Source organism: Rhagoletis zephyria, unplaced genomic scaffold (assembly GCF_001687245.7).
Source record: "Rhagoletis zephyria isolate East Lansing unplaced genomic scaffold, Rhagoletis_zephyria_1.1 Rzeph_scaffold_01783, whole genome shotgun sequence".
Taxonomy (NCBI): domain Eukaryota; kingdom Metazoa; phylum Arthropoda; class Insecta; order Diptera; family Tephritidae; genus Rhagoletis; species Rhagoletis zephyria.
Genome location: NW_016158867.1, coordinates 78779 through 96837, shown reverse-complemented (window position 1 = coordinate 96837; position 18059 = coordinate 78779). Strand labels below are relative to the sequence as shown.

Sequence of the window (18059 nt, the reverse complement as noted above, 5' to 3'; positions counted from 1 at the left end):
AAGGGTCATATCAGCTTAGCGTTGGAAATGACTTTAATTTGTCGTTGGCCCAACCCACGGTAAGCAAAATTTTATCCGAGGTGTTAGACGCGATGGAAAGTACAATCTGCAAAAACTGGGTTAAGTTCCAAATGTTGGAATATGAGGCGATGGAGTGCAAGCGAAGTTTTTTTGAACGAACTGATTTTCCTGGAATAATTGGTTATGTAGACGGGACGCATATTAAAATAATTGGTTGAGCAAAAGCTCTCAACATTTGTATTACAACAGAAAAGGTTTCTTTAGCGTAAATGCAATGATTGTAAATACTTGAATGAATGTAATTAATGGAAGTGATTACTAACTATTTATTCTTTTGTAATGCGATAAAAGCATACAATTTGCAACCCTATAAATCACCTTGTATGAACACACCTTAAAGCTAATCTAGTACAATAATTAAGAATTTACGATATCAAGAATGCAACCCTGTGTACATATATAAGCAACTAAGTTAAAGATAAAATGAAAAATAAAATGGGCGGCATTATTCCGCGTACCCTAAAAGCGACCAGTCGTGTTTGTTGAAAATATCCGGGAATATCTTTTTGGGAATTAGCAGGGCTTCCCGACCCCCGTCCAGACACCATCGAGGGTAGCAGCAGCAGCGTGGGAGTGTGCGAGACAAGTTCCCGCAACCTCCAAAGGTCCCGCAGCAAGCAACACGGCAGCGGAGCGCCAGGGCTCCTTTTTTGTTCTCATGTCGGCACGGCAGCGGAGCGCTAGGGCTCCACACAGCGCGGAGGTTGCAGGTATGCCCCCGCAATTACGGAAGTGGAAAAGCTCCACTTCACATGGCGACCGTGGCCCAGCCTGGCGCAATGGCGGCCCGCGGGCATAAAAAAAAAAAAGGGCAAAGCCCAAAAATAAAAAAATAAAAATAAAAATTTTTAAATTAAAAAAAAAAATATACATATTTAAAATAAAAACTTTTAATTAACACATAAATTTAAATAATTTGATTTTTGGTGGTGGCTACGAAAAAGAAGAAAAAAATTACAAAAAAAAACAAAAAAAAAAACATTTAAAAATTACAAAAAAAAAAAAACTTTCAAAACTATATATCTATATACAAAAAGCGAAAATTAAAATGAACTTACAAAAAACAAAAATGTGGAAATTATAGTTATAACGGAAAATGAAAAATTACAAAAAAAAATAAAAAAAAAAACTCAAAAAATCCAAAAAAAATCGGTTGTACCAAATTTAAATAAAAAATGTAAATTACAAACTCTAAACCAAAAAAATCCAAAAAAAATCGGTTGTACCAAATTTAAATAAAAAATGTAAATTACAAACTCTAAACCAAAAAAATCCAAAAAAAAATCGGTTGTACCAAAATTTAAATAAAAAATGTAAATTACAAACGTAAACCAAAAAATCCAAAAAAAAAAATCGGTTGTGCCAAATTTTAAAATATCAAATGCGAGACAAGTGCAGTGGCTGGTGGCTAAAATGGGTTTTTATAAAAACAAAAACAGTGGCTGGTGGTACAGCAATCAAAAACTGCAAACTCATTAAAAATTGTTCCAAAAAAAAAACTAAAACAAATAAACGAACTTAGAACTAAATTAAAAGCACGCGAAAAAAAAAGGTTGTTTTAGTGCGTAACTGTACCACCAGATATACCACGCCACCATTCAACAGCCGTTATAACGGCGCATAAAACCACGCCACTAAATAACGCCAAAAACACCGTAACTCCGTTACAACGGCATATATAACCACGCCACCTAACGCCAAATGCATACATACATACATATATCGCTAAGCCAAGGCGCGATATCTGCGTAGCAACTACACCGAAGACGACTACAAGATTTGCAGCAACAACAACATCAACGAGTCAACAGCAACGAGTAGCAGTTTTCAGCTTTTGGGTATGACATACTATTTGTGAAACACCATTTTATAAAAAATTTAAAAACTTTACATTATATTCCTTTAAAACTTTGCTAAACATTTTACTACTTAAATATTTGCTGAAACTTTAGATTGTATTCTCAAACAAAATTTTAAAGACCTACTGTACTTTTCTTGTATTACATACATACATTCATATTACTTGCATTTATATTACATACATAAATTTTAAAGACCTACTGTACTTTTCTTGTACTACATATATACATTCATATTACTTGCATTTATATTATATACATAAATTTCTAAGATTATATTCAACACTTTAAAATTTTACTGATTGAATAATACACACATTTACATATGTATATGTTACTGTTTTTTCTTATGGAATTTCAGCTTCAGTGGTACAGTGATGTACAAATATTAATATTTTTTTAAACGTAACTTCAACAATTTAAAGTTTTCACTAAAATTTTTCTTCAATTCTTTGCAACATTAGGCAAGAGTCAGATTTTTTTTTTTTCTCTCAAATATTCGATAAAAATTTCATACGAATTTTCGCCTGTGCATTGCCGTGCTTTTATACTACAACTTTTAGGATTTCGTTTGAAATATGGTAAAATATTTCAACGATTATAATTAACAATAAACGTTTTCCTCAATTTTCTTTGCCGTTGTAGCCAAATTTCGAATATTACAACTTTATTCAAATAACTTTTTTTTTCAATAATACAATAGTTCGATAGTTTTTATAGATCTTTTGCTTTGCGTGTGTGCCAGATGTCAGATGTCGAACTTGTATTCAAAGATTTACAAGCAAAATTTTCAAAAGTTACCAAGCGTGTTCTTCAAAGCCGTCCACTTTCAACAAATCGGGAAAAAGTTGACGAATATAAGAAATCTTTAATCGAAACTTACAACGATATTTTAATTCAAATAAAAAATTCGGAACAACAAGGAAACAAGCCAGCTTCTATAATTAAAAGTTTACCGCGGTGCAGAGAAAAACTACTTCAGTGTTTTCAAAAAATTGGGTGTAAAGTTTTAGTACCCGAAGATTTTTCAGCTCTTATAAAAGAAGATATTTTAAATCCTGAAGTAGATTCCGACGACGACTTTGCTGACGCTTGTTCAGCTGGCACACCAGAAGTTTTCACCGTTAAAAAAAGTTGTTCTTTGCCTTCATTTAAAGATTTTTTACAAATTGAAGAAACGCCTTGCGTAACGATTAGTTCACCGAATATAAATTTTACTGAATATACAAACGAAATAAAGATGGCAACACCTGAGCAAAAGAAATCATTTATTAGCCTATGTGCGTCTATAATCCGAGAAAACTATAGTGGTGACCCCCTATCGCTCGACTCATTCATTGACAAAATAAACTTAATTGAAGAATTATCGGATGAAAGTTTAACTACAACATTTATAGCATTTTTAAAGTCTAAACTCGAAGGCAAAGCGCGTGAGGTTTTACCCAGTCAAATAATTTCAGTGGATCAAATAAAGGTTGCGCTACGCAGCAGAATCAAACCAGATAATTCCAAAGTTGTCTCTGGCAAAATCGCGTCATTACATATTACTAATAACAACTATGCCGATTTTGCGAAGCGAGTAGAGGAATTATCTGACGCATTAGAGCGATCTTTAATTATTGAGGGTATGACTCAAGCAAAAGCCCATGAGTTAGCGGTAGAGCAGACAGTAAATGTTTGCAGACTGAACAGTCGTTCAGAACTAGTAAAATCTATTTTAGCATCAACCACTTTTACGGATTCGAAAGATGTAGTCGCAAAAATGATTGTAGAACACAATAATGAAGTCAAAGAGCGGCAGGTGTTATCTTTTAGGTCACGGGCAAATAGACCAAATAGTTTTCGAGGAGGTTTTAGAGGGCATAACAACTATGGCTATCACAACAATAGTTTCAGATTTAATAACGGCAATACAAATAGGCACAATAATGGCAATAACACAAGGCACAATAATAATCAAAATAATTACAATAGAAGTAACAATTTTAACAATAGACAAAATAATTACAGAAATAGCACAAGCAATCGTTCGGCAAGCAACAGAAACAACTCTTCTCGTTCAAATTCTAGAAACACTTCTAATGTTCGATTTTTAAACGCCGATGCCCCTCAGGAGCGAACACTGGGGGAGCAGGAGCTAAGCAATTAAACGTAGTTACCCCTGAAAAATCAATTTACTGCTTGAACCTTAATTATTCAGATTTTATTGAATTAAATTGTACCGATTCTTACAAATTATGCTCGTTTCTCGTAGATTCACAAGCAGACATCTCTTTAATCAAGATTTCCAGTTTAGCAAGAAATTCAGCAATTAACAGTAGCAATACCATAAACATCACTGGTGTAACAACTGAAACGGTTACAACATTGGGAACTGTAAGTACAAACTTGGTTGTATCAGGTTTTTTTATTCCGCATACTCTTCACGTTGTAGATGACAGTTTTAATATACCTTCTGACGGCATACTAGGCAAGGACTTTTTAAAGACGAACAGATGTATTATTAACTACGCAAATGACAGTATAACTATCGGCATCGGGACAGAAAGCACTAAAATAGCAATTGTACACGGTTCAAATACCGACACTTTAGTCATTCCTCCAAGATGTGAAGTTTTTCGTTTATTTAAATTGACTAATTCCAAAAACCCTGTTTTCGTAGACTCTCACGAGCTTTGCTCTGGTGTTTTTACATCAAAATGTGTCGTTGACACAACAAATCCAATTTTAAAAGTAATAAATACTACGGACGAGGTAAAATACGTTCGTAACTATAACATCAAAGCTGAGGATATAAGTAACTATAATGTCTACAAAATAAACGAAACTTCCCAAGAGACAAAACGTTTAGAGGAACTAAAGTCAATTTTACAAAAACAAATGCCAAAATATGCTAAAAACAAATTGCTTGAATTATGTTTACAATACGCCGATGTATTTGCCTTAAAAACAGACCGTATGACACTCAACAACTTTTACGAACAGAAACTTCGACTGAATGACAAGACTCCCGTTTATATCAAAAACTATCGATTGCCGTACTCACAACGCGAAGAAATAAATAGACAAGTCGATACTTTACTGCGAAATGACTTAATCGAACCAAGCTCCTCTAATTATAACAGTCCATTAATTTTAGTACCAAAAAAAGATCCATCCGGCCAAAAATCGTACCGCATGTGCGTTGACTTTAGGGCGGTTAATAAAAAGCTTATCGCTGACAAATTTCCACTAGCACGTGTGGACGACATATTAGACAACCTTGGTCGAGCAAAATACTTTTCGACTTTAGATCTGTTTTCTGGTTTCCATCAAATTCCATTGCATAAAAACTCGCGAGATATAACATCTTTCAGCACTGACAAGGGAGCTTTTCGCTGGAAAGTTTTACCATTCGGTTTAAATGTAGCACCGAATTCTTTTTCTCGAATGATGTCAATAGCCTTTTCAGGCATTTCTCCAAATCAAGCTTTTTTATACGTTGATGACGTCATAGTTATAGGTTGTAGTGAGACTCACCATTTAAAAAATCTAGCTAAAGTGTTCGAAACTTGCAGAAAGTTTAATCTCAAGCTAAACCCCACAAAATGCAATTTTCTTCGTTCTGAGGTAACATTTTTAGGGCACAAGTGCTCAGAAAAGGGACTGCTGCCAGACGATTCAAAAATTAACGCAATAAAAAAGTATACAAAACCTTCAGATAAAGACGCTGTTCGTCGATTCGTTGCGTTTGCAAATTATTATAGACGCTTCATACCTAACTTTGCGTCGCTGGCAGCACCTTTAAATAGACTGAGTCGAAAAAATGTAGAATTCTTATGGGACAACGCTTGTGAAACTGCATTTCAACACTTAAAATCAGCCCTAATGTCTCCTAAACTTTTGCAATATCCTGATTTTACTAAAGAATTTTTAATAACTGTGGATGCTTCTAAAAACGGGTGCGGTGCTATATTAAGCCAAAATCATAATGGCAACGACTTACCAATATGTTTCGCTTCTAAATCTTTTAACAAAGCAGAACAAAATAAACCAATCATAGAACTTGAACTTTTAGCTATATATTTCGCGATTAAGCAGTTTCGACCCTATGTTTACGGCACTCACTTTAAGGTGAAGTCTGACCATCGACCCTTAGTTTATCTTTTTAACATGAAGGACCCATCTTCAAAACTTGCTAGAATACGCCTAGAACTGTCAGAATACGACTTCACTATTGAGTACATAAAAGGCAAATCAAACGTGGGAGCAGACGCACTTTCACGCATTACCATTAATGAACTAAAAGACTCTACAAAACATGTTTTAGCTATGAAAACGCGATCAATGACAAAAACAATAGAATTACAAAACGAAAACAACTACACGGACAACCCTACAGTACAAGTTTACGATAAATTTTCATATAATTTTTCTAAAAATATACCGCGAATAGTAACGCATTTTCGCTACGATAAAGATAACAAAATTTCAAATATTCAAATATGTGCACATTTAAAACACAAAAAACAAGAATTACTTAATTTTGCGAATGTTAACGAAACAACTTGTTTAGACGAGTTACTTTTGAGGCTTGATGCTGAAGCCGGCAATCGCAATATTAAGCAAGTAGAATGGCCAAAAGATGATATATTTTTCAATAATTTCTCTATTTCAAATTTAAAAACCAGCGGTAACAATATTTTAAAATTTTTACAAATTATCTTAACAGAACCGGTAGAAACAGTAACTGACGATGATAAAAAGTTAAAGTTAATGACCATTTACCATAATGACCCCCTAACAGGCGGTCACTGCGGAATTAAAAAACTTTATGCAAAATTACGTACAAAATATCACTGGAAAAATATGACCCGTGATGTATCCAAGTTTGTTAAAAATTGTTCAAAATGTTTATTAAACAAGGTTAAACCTAAAAACAAGGAAAATCTTGTTTTAACGCCAACACCTTGCAAACCATTTGATATTATTGTAATCGACACATTAGGACCCCTACCAGAGTCGAGTAGTGGTAATAGGTTCGCAATTACCATTATATGCGATTTAACAAAGTATTTAGTAACAGTAGCTGTTCCAGATAAAAGCGCTAAAACGATTGCATCTGCCATTTTCGAAAGTTTTGTCTTAACTTACGGTGTAATGAATTCCATTAAATCAGACTTAGGCACCGAATTTAAAAATGAAATTTTCACTGAATTAACCAAACTTTTAAAGGTTAAACACGATTTTTCAACCGCACACCATCATGAAACCGTGGGTACTATCGAACGTAACCACAGAGTTTTTAATGAATATTTACGAGCATATTTACATGAAACATTTTCCGACTGGGATGTTTATTTAAAATATTTTACATTTTTACACAACACAACAACTAACACAGTTTTCGATAATAAATTTTCCCCATTTGAATTAATATTTGGGAAAAAGGCAACAGTGCCTCAAGATTTGAAAAAAGATAAAATTGACCCGATTTATAATGTAGAAAATTACGCGAAAGAAGTTAAATATCGCATGCAAAAGTCGCACAAAATCGTTAAAGAATTAATTAATAAACACAAAATTCGAAACAAACTAATATATGATAAAACGGCGCGTCCGTTATCAATTAGCGTTAACGACAGGGTTCTTGTTCAAAAAGAACCACGCAATAAGCATGAAAACATATACCAAGGGCCATACGTTATAACAAAAATTGACGGTGTAAACGTCACAATTTTTGATGAAGCGAAAAACAAAGAAAAAACAGTACACAAAAATAGAATTCATAAAATAAAATAAAAAAAAAAATAAAAATTTTTCTTCTATATGTATATACGTATGTATAATTACTTTCACTTTATTACCTTATAAACAAAAACAAAAATGTACAAAACAAAAAAATAATAATCTGAAATGTACAAATTTTCAATATGAAATCTAGCTCAAAAGAAAAAACAAACAAACAAAACTAACTATTATAAGTGTTTACAATATATTTTTCCACAAAATTATAATATAAGATTTTTTTTCCAAAATACTAAATGAATTTATTAAACCGAAAGCATTTTTCATACATTGTTAAAAATATAACTCAGAAAATCTAAATACAAATATTAAAACAAAAAAAATTTAAATTCCATTTTTCATAAGCAATTAATATGTATTTATGTAAAATTCAATCAAATAGCCTCATAAGTTATTTACGAAAATAATTACTCAATTTTATTTTACAAATACGATACTTTGCCAATTAAATAACTTTTAATAAATAAAATAAGTAATAATTAAGTAAATACAATAGCTTTTATTTAAATATCTAATATTTACCAACACTTAAATTGATTTGAACGAACGAATGAAAAGAAGGAGGAATATCCCTTAAGCATCTCTTAAATTCGTTCCTTCAAAACAATTTAATTCTGATTATAAATTTTGGGCAAGAACAATATGGCAAAACTGATCACGTTGCCAAATTCTTCTTTTTCCAAAGGAGGGTGATGTAATGCGATAAAAGCATACAATTTGCAACCCTATAAATCACCTTGTATGAACACACCTTAAAGCTAATCTAGTACAATAATTAAGAATTTACGATATCAAGAATGCAACCCTGTGTACATATATAAGCAACTAAGTTAAAGATAAAATGAAAAATAAAATGGGCGGCATTATTCCGCGTACCCTAAAAGCGACCAGTCGTGTTTTGTGAAAATATCCGGGAATATCTTTTTGGGAATTAGCAGGGCTTCCCGACCCCCGTCCAGACACCATCGAGGGTAGCAGCAGCAGCTTGGGAGTGTGCGAGACAAGTTCCCGCAACCTCCAAAGGTCACGCAGCAAGCAACACGGCAGCGGAGCGCCAGGGCTCCTTTTTTGTTCTCATGTCGGCACGGCAGCGGAGCGCTAGGGCTCCACACAGCGCGGAGGTTGCAGGTATGCCCCCGCAATTACGGAAGTGGAAAAGCTCCACTTCACACTTTTTTGTATAAGATCTGTGATCATAAAATGCGTATCAGATACGTAGACGCCAGACATCCACGCTCTGGACACGATTCCTTAATTTGGAATACCAGCCGAGTAAGAACGGTTTTACAAGAAAAATATGAAGCTGGTGAACGTCATTCGTGGATTCTTGGTATGAAATTACAAATAATTTTGAAATGAGTTTTACATACAAGTTTTTAGGCGATGCTGGTTACCCATTAAAACCATTTCTAATGACACCTTATAGATCAGTGGCTGAACATAGAGCGGAAAGCCGCTACAATTCCGTTCATTCCAAAGCAAGAACTATTGTTGAGCGAGTGATTGGAGTACTCAAATCGCGATTTCGATGCCTCCTTGGAGTGCGTGAGTTACACTATGATCCCCAAAAAATTACTAAACTCGTAAACGCTTGTGCTGCTCTTCACAATATTTGTCTTCACTACATGATCTACATGATCTACAAACGCCTTTGGAAGAAGCAGAAAATTCTGCAATTATTAATGAAAATGAAGCAGGCGGTAGCTCAGAGGCTTCCAGAATAAGAGATGTGATTAAAGGCAATTTGTTTTTATAAGTTTTATTTTTAATTCATGCTATATACATACATACTTAAAGTAAAAAAAGAAAAAACACTTCATAAAAAATAAATAAAAATTCAAATGAAATAAATTACATATTTGAACTTAATTGTTTCTCCAATAACCCCATTTTTTTTTTTCTTTTTACTGCAGCATCCAGCTCAAAAAGCTCTTCTTCTTTACGTGCCTTCCTTTTGTAAATTTTTAGGCGTTCTTCTTCTATCTCATACCTTTTGCTTTGGTATCTGGAAACATCTTTCTTGTATCCCTTAATGGACGGTCGCACTGTACTTCGTGTATTTCGGCCTGCTTCCTCAACAGCTCTATTCTTTCTTTTTCGGAGGGTTTTGTGCTTCTTGAAGATCGCACTCTTGTTGAAACTGTGGGTATTTCAAATTCCACATAGTCTTCGACGACATATTCTTCAGCGTTTTCTATACTTGCCTGTATTTGAGAACTCGCAGTCGTTTCATCAAGGTTCAGCAACGCATCAATTTCGGTATCTTCAACCAAACCCAACTCACTCCCTTTTGGATTTATTTGCTGCTCAAACTGCAACAAATTTGCAACCGCTTTTTCCAGTGGTGACAGTTGAATTTGTCTATTGGCTCCTCCTCCTCTCCTTTTCGGAAACTAAAACCTCAAATTGCTGCACGGTAGTAATTTTCATTTTAACTTTATTAAAATCGCAAACCTTTCGCTTTCGTTCTAAAAAATGCGGACGACAGTTGACGAATGTTTCTATGGCGTTCGTATCTTCGTTTCAAAATGGAGAATACCGATATATTTCCGATAAACTTCGATAACACCAACGGTGATGCCAACTTGTCGTTTTTATTTCGTTTTAAAACGACAACACCAGCGGGAATAGGGGCGATTAACTGGAAATTTCAACATTTACTCGCTTTGACACTTCTGTTGTTGTTTGATCGTCAAACCACTTTAAATGCAATAAATCTGCTCCCCTTTCAAACCAATCTGGTCAGCTTGGTCCCATCATCATTAAAAGCCATTAGTTGCAAGATACCCTTAGGTCCATAAAGCTTAACCGGCAAAAACTTAAGCAAAGTTTTGAGGACCATGTCATTACGCGTGTCTGCATTTCTTTTGTTTTCTTTGCATGTCTCTTTTCCATATTCGCTTTGCCTGCATTCGCTAACAGTTGCAACAGGTGATTCCCTTGGAGCGGGACTGCCAGATGAAGGTGTTTCTGGAGTGTGGTGAAGTAGTTTATCGTGGTATTTACGACACGTTGATACTCCACATTCATGGCGGCAAGGACAATTGTGCATGCTATGATTTGCAGAAAGACAGCCAAAACACAATCGACTTTTCTTTACCACTTCCCAGCGTTTATTGTACTCGGCATCTTTGAAATTCGAGCATTGGTATAATTTATGATTGGCTTTGCAAAACTGGCATTTAAATTTTTCTTCACCAATGGTTAACACTGGCATAGTGCATTTATTACCTTTCCGGGCCAACTGATCAGTGTTTACATTTGACTTGGATGTATTCATTTCAGTTGCCGTAGCGATGTACATTGATGTTTGCTGTAACCAAATACAAAATTCTTGAATAGTTGGATACGGTTTATTTATTGCACAAATATGGCAAACCCCTTCCTCTCGTTTATTGAGCGACTATTTGCTTACAAGTTCCTCCAGCAGCGTTGGATTTGAGAGGTGTGGAAGAGCTTCAGCATTTTTAAGAAAGGCAACAAGATTTGACACCATAGTGGCGAGGTTTACGATTTCGCCGATATATTTGTCAGTAACTGGTGGGAAGGCTCGTGCTTTGGCAAGTTGACTGCGAACCAACAACTCAGGATGGACAAAGTAAAATTGCAGTGTGGACATAATTGCATTAACACCAGAAGGATGGATTAATAAAGATTCGACTTTACTGCGTGCGTTTCCTATTAGACACTTTTGAAGGCGTTCCAGGTTCAGGCCAGAAAACTGCGGCAAATCCCGAAGCTTCGTAGAGAGTGTTGATTGTACGACGGTGTCCAAATTGTTTGATTGCTTTCAGGCAAATTGTGCGATGTGTTTATATGCGCGTGTCTTCCGAAGCTAGCTTCGGCAGGATCGACGTTGGGCAAGTAAAATGAGGAAAAATTACCTGTTGTGCGACTCGTATCATTTAGTTTGCCTACCGGGCGAAAAGCAGCGGTTGCTCTTTTGAAGTTGATTGTGTACTCGCTTGTTTGATGTCGGATTTCATCTGTTGTTGCTATATTGTGTTTCGCTGTGGATACATAAGCTGGGATTCCGGCGGCGGATGATATATTGGCATTATTTGTGGACACGCAGGCACGCGCTTTGTCTACGTCGGCTAAGGTGACGTTTGAGGCAGAATTCACTAAACGGGCTGGAAGATCGTCCGGTGGATTGACGTAGGCGCTATTCTGGTAAGCGTTGGCGCCTGATATGCGGTCGTCGGCATAAGGTGTATAAGCAGAGTATCCTACAGATGTAGTGATACCACAGCTTCTTGAGACGGTAGGTGCACTGGCGTGTGAATGGCTTATGTCGGCAATAGTGACAATAGCCTGTAGTGCGGTGGCAGGTGCACCTGCTGGTGTCTAAACAAGTGTTTGCTTCTAACATAATCGTTCACTCTCAGAAGCGGGAAGTGAACGTTGCAAAGCCTTTTTGGCTCTTGTAAATTACTTTAAAAATCTGGCGTTTTTATTATGGAGTTATATCGGAGTGTTTTAATATCTATAAAAAACCAATTGTTATGTAATGCAAATATAAAAATCTTCCTTTTATACTATTCCCTCGTTCGTGTCGAAATAAATGGTCATCGGCTTAAGCCGTTATTTCAAAATAGAAGCGATTACATTAAATTGGAGGCATTAACAGTTGTGTTAAACATGTAAGGTTACCAAGAGAACATAATAATAATTAATTAAAAATAGGTTGTATAAATTTAATTGCAGTTTTCTCCACAACATTATGTCTTCGCTATTGAGCACCGCAAGGGAAGTGTATACGGAAATGCTGATGCCATGTCCCGTCCACCATCTAGCATGGATTGTAAACACTGCTCAAAATCTGAGGCCAAAGAAGACATGATTGACGTCCGGATAACGACAATATCACCAGCGGAAGAGTGTAAGGAGGAACAGATACGAAAGTGACAGCAGAAATATCCAGATCTGGAGCTTTAGATACATGGTCTGGAGACGAACAGATGGCCAAATAACGAGCAAATGGCAGCGAAGATCCCAATCGCAAATGCATACTGGGCACAATGGAACAGTTTGAAGTTGATATCTGGCTGTTTGCATAGGGTATGGGAAAGTGAATATGGCCACTGTTGCCGCAATTTAATAGTAGTTCCGAGGTAAGAGTTGCAGACGTTCTCAAGGAATTCCACAATGGACCCAGTGGAGGGAACCTGGGAATCACGAAGACCCTGGAGAAGATCAAGCAGAGGTTCTATTAGGTCGCAGAGTTGATTGCTAACAGCTGGAAGCTTAAAACAGTAGCGAAGGTATTCACCTTGGTGGTGATGCAAGAAGAATCGGGAAAGAGACTTATAACATCCTGGAAGATGAGCTGAGAGAGATATACGCTTTTGTGAGACAGCGTACTCAAATTATGAGTGACAAGATGAAGGCCGCGTATGATAAGGCGATGAACTCCGAGGGTTTCCAAGAGGGAACTTAGTGCTGCTGTACAATCTACAACGGAAGAAAGGTTTGTCCCCAAAACTACAATGCAACTCGGAAGGTCCGTATAAGGTCGTCAATCGGCTAAGTGACTTAGTATATCGAATCCAGACCGTTGGGAGACAAAGAAACAAGATGAAGGTGATCCGCTTGCAGCGTTCGCAACAGTAAGGGCATTGTGGCGAATACTGCGGAATTACGTAGAATATTCGGCAGCAATAAACGTCAGGTGGATGAACACTGCGAACTGCGAGAGAATGAGAGATATAGCGATTCTACAATAGCGCAGTGGCAGTGGCAGTGACAGTTTTTAACACGCAGTAACAGTTCGAAAGCTGCCGCTGCCACTGCCACTGTGCTATTGTAGAATCGCTAATAGATGGCAGAACGTTCTATAGTAGCCATGAGTGCGAGTGCAAGTATATAAGGGAAGTTAGTTAAAATTCAGTAAGTTGCGAATCAGAAAGCTACAAGTCAAGTTGAAAAGTTTTGTAAAGTAATGTATTGTGGAACAATTTTGCGTCGTCCCTTGCCAAATTTGGTTTGGAGATAAACCGGCTTCGGCGTTACGCCATCTTCAGTGTCATTTTTCGTGAGAACGAAACGTTCCACAACACATCATACTCCTACCCTGTCGGAAACACAAACTACCAAAAAGAAATTTTGTAAAGTGTTTTAATTGCCTTAACAAGTATTGTTGATTGTTGTTATTGCATAAACAAGTATTGTAAAATGTTTGTTGTACAATAAAGTTAATTGTACTGTAATTTGATCATCGTGAGCATTTATTTAACAATCAAGCTATACGAACCGAACCGAGGGGCTTTTGGGAAATCCGTTAAACATTAAACAAGGATACTCGTAACAGTATGTTAAAGTTTTTATGAAATTCACTTCTTATGTACGTTTGTTTCACAGCCCATAACGCATCACCTGTTCAAATATTACGGTTTAAATCCCACTAGCTACCCAAAAAATTGACTGTAAATTTTATCCTATGATATAATGAATTTCTTCAGGGCGAAATTATCATATGTGCTAAGAAATTAGAATGTAGAGACCTTTCTGCAAAAAAAAAGACTTGCGTTTAGTTATATTTCTCAATTAGTTTAGCAAATCTAAACTTTGGTATTGATGGTGCTAGCCAAAGCAGAGAAAAATACAAAAAACACGTTCCTGTAAAATTTGGTTTTTATAATATACAGTCAGTCAATAAAGTTTAGGTACAGCGAATTTTTTACAATAAGGGCAACTATTTTTTAAATATTTTGTTTTTCGCACATTTTTTATAAAAATATGGTCAATTCTACAACAAAAACCCCAAAAATCAAGGTTCCAAACCTTGTGCAAAATTAAAGACAATTCCCCAAAATTTCATTCAAATATTGCACTTTTTATTTACGCTCTCTAGAAAGAAGTTGGGTATGCAGTTTTTTAGCCCATTCAATTTTAGTATAACAAAGTGCAAGTTTGTGGTGGCTAGGACTTACCATTGATTTTTAGGAATTTTTTTTTTGTTGAAGGTGTCGCTCATTTTCTCCATATAAAATAATGTTTGATAATTTTTTAATATGGAAAAAATGTGCGACACCTTCAACAAAAAAATTTCCCAAAAATCAATGGTAAGTCCTAGCTTCCTCATACTTGCACTTTATTATACTAAAATTTAATGGGCTAAAAAACTGCTTACTCAAATTTTTTCTAGAGAGCGTAAATAAAAAGTGAAATATCTGAATGAAATTTTGCAGAATTTTCTTTAATTTTGTACAAGGTTTGGAAATTTTATTTTTGGGGTTTTTGTTGTAGAATTAACCATATTTTTATAAAAAAATAGCGAAAAATAAAACATTTAAAAAATAGTTGCCCGTATTGTAAAAAATTCGCTGTACCTAAACTTTATTGACTGACTGTATGATAATTTTGCGCAAAAGGGTCGATATCAATTTAAATAAATATTTAAGATAAAGGCGATTTTTTCGTAGCAAGTTAAAAGAAACAATGGCAGAATGTGTTCTTGTGTATGAATTCATTGCTACCAAACTGTGCGGCCAAATTATCAGTGAAACATCACCTATAAGTATGCGTAGTGAGTAGATAAACACTCGGTTTCGCTGCAATGAAATAAAGTTTATATACATATAATCGTCACTTTAATTATTGAACTTCGTGAGAGTTCTTTGCAAAAATGGTTTGCAACCCGGGTATACAAAATCAGTTTAAAATTTGTGCTAATTTAGTACCTATTTCGCATAAAATTAAAACTGTATTGCTTCTAACATTGAATATGGGAACGGGACCAAATACAAAACGGCAAACAACTTTTTCTTCTTCTTCTCTACATCTCACTGCAACCATTTCTAAGGCTGCTAATATTGAGAGCCCACCAGCTGTTTCAAGTGAGATTTCGCGTTTAGAAGCAAAAATGCTGATCTACAGAGATTTGGTGAGTTGGCGGCAGAGATCACAAATTTAAAGCTGAATTAAAAAATACTTGAAGACCAAGAATGATAGAATACAAGATTGCGCCAATGAGAGAGGATTTTTGAGCGTAATTTTTGCGTGACGTCATCTTGGTGCAATTGCGAGAGAGAAATGCCAAAACGCATATAAAAATATGTAAACAATGCAGAAAAATGTGTTAATTTTAATATTACATGGCCCAATTTTGCAGGAATCAATAAATATACAAAGATTGATTAATTAGGAACACGTAGCAATAATTTTGAACATGTAGCCCTTTAGATAAGTACGATTTTTAGCACATGAAAAAATGGATGTATTAACAGTATTTGCAATTTCATGTAGACCAAAGGGAGGTGTGCAGCAAAGTGAATTTTTGGAAATTCCATTTTAAAAAGCCATGCAGAGTGCATATTTATATTTGTGGACGGTAGCCAACCACCATAAACTCCACAGCTGTTGACTCCACAGCTTTTATTTGATGACTTTTGTACCATTTCCGAGAGGATGCATGAGTGTGGCTTTTTTGGAAGCAAATATTCTATGTCAGTAAAACATAATTTAAGCTGAACTTTTAAATGTATAATAATTTGGGCACTGTTTTGTATTAGGTACGTAACAGCGCGGTAAGATGCCGCTTGAATTAGCGCCTGGCGACCTTATCCACTGGTGCATTACCTCATACCAGCACTAAAAGAATCAGGTACTAACAAAAATAAGTAGGTAGTGAAGTTCATGTATCTATTTACTGTAGAAACTGCTTTTGTATGTATGCCATTGCCAGCAAACTAAACCAGAACCTGTCCACATTCACCATGGAAATACACCTACTACAATTCACCAAGGAAAGGCCAAAATAGTTCGATGTAGAAGCTCATAGCTCACACACATAGCACAAAGCTCGATTTGGTGTTTAATGCATGTCCTCGCCGCAGAACTGCTTCCACTTTTTCGCCAGGTTTGCGTCCGTAGGAAACGAAAATAAAACTTATATAGCACGCTTTCCTTTTGTTTTCACTATTACACTTTGCCACTACACGCTTCATTTTGCTCTTTAACGTCTCAATAATTGTTTAAAACCACGCAGAAATATTAAAGCAAAAATATTAAAATTGTACTTTGGTANTTCCACTTTTTCGCCAGGTTTGCGTCCGTAGGAAACGAAAATAAAACTTATATAGCACACTTTCCTTTTGTTTTCACTATTACACTTTGCCACTACACGCTTCATTTTGCTCTTTAACGTCTCAATAATTGTTTAAAACCACGCAGAAATATTAAAGCAAAAATATTAAAATTGTACTTTGGTATTTTCGTATGCTCACATTCAACAATTGCACCAAGATGACGTCACGCACACAGCTCATTCTGTCAAAATCCCAAAGAGCGGTACCGCGATTGGCGCAATCTCTATTTGTCTCAATCGTGATTGAAGACAGGGTTGAGTTAGCTGAAAGCGAATGCCGGCAGCTTCGTACAGATATAAATGCGATAAAGATTCAATCGCAANATCGCACGAATGCCAAGATAATTCCGTGCTGTCTGATTTAATAGTCAGTGGAATTCCCAAACGGCAAATGAAAATTTAGGCGAAGTTTTCGCTAAAGTATGTCGAACGGTCCAGTTGAACGAGCCGTCAATACGCACTGTCTTTCGCATTCGAAAGAGCAAAAATATTAGCTCACCTATTATTGTGAAGCTTCTAAGAGTAATTGGAAGCTTTTGTAAAACCAACAAAAGACCTATAGCCCTCCGTGACATTGGCCATAATTTAGATGGCAGGGTATTTGTACATGAATGCTCAGGAATGATAGAATACTAGATTGCGCCAATGAGAGAGGATTTTTGAGCGCAATTTTTGCGTGACGTCATCTTAGTGCAATTGCGAGAGAGAAATGCCAAAACGCATATAAAAATATGTAAACAATGCAGAAAAATGTTTTAATTTTAATATTACATGGCCCAATTTTGTGGGAATCAATAAATATACAAAGATTGATTAATTAGGAATACGTACCAATAATTTTGGACATGTACCCCTTTAGGTAGGTACGATTTTTAGCACATGAAAAAATTGATATGTTAACAGTGTTTCCAATTTCATGTAGACCAAAAGGAATGTGTGCAGCAAAGTGAATTTTTGGACTCCCCATTGTAAAAAGCCATGCAGAGTGCATATTTATATTTGTGGGCGGTAGCCAACCACCATAAACTTCACAGCTGTTGACTCCTCAGTTTTCATTTGATGACTTTTGTACCATTTCCGAGAGGATGCATGAGTGTGGCTTCTTTGGAAACAAATATTCTATGTAAGTAAAACATAATTTAAGTTGAACTTTTAAATGTATAATAATTTGGGCACTGTTTTGTATTAGGTACGTAACAGCGCGGTAAGATGCCGCTGGAATTAGCGCCTGGCGACCTTATCCA

At 35.7% G+C, this 18059-nt stretch overlaps 1 long non-coding RNA gene across 1 annotated transcript; it reads right to left on the bottom strand.

Moving 5' to 3' along the window:
• Positions 1-1842: 1842 nt before the first annotated feature.
• On the bottom strand, positions 1843-10669 carry LOC108365140 (uncharacterized). Its single transcript, XR_001847887.1, has 3 exons — positions 10657-10669; positions 4393-4395; positions 1843-1929 (listed from the first exon to the last, which is right to left on the bottom strand). It is a non-coding gene; the product is annotated as an uncharacterized LOC108365140 (long non-coding RNA).
• Positions 10670-18059: the final 7390 nt, after the last annotated feature.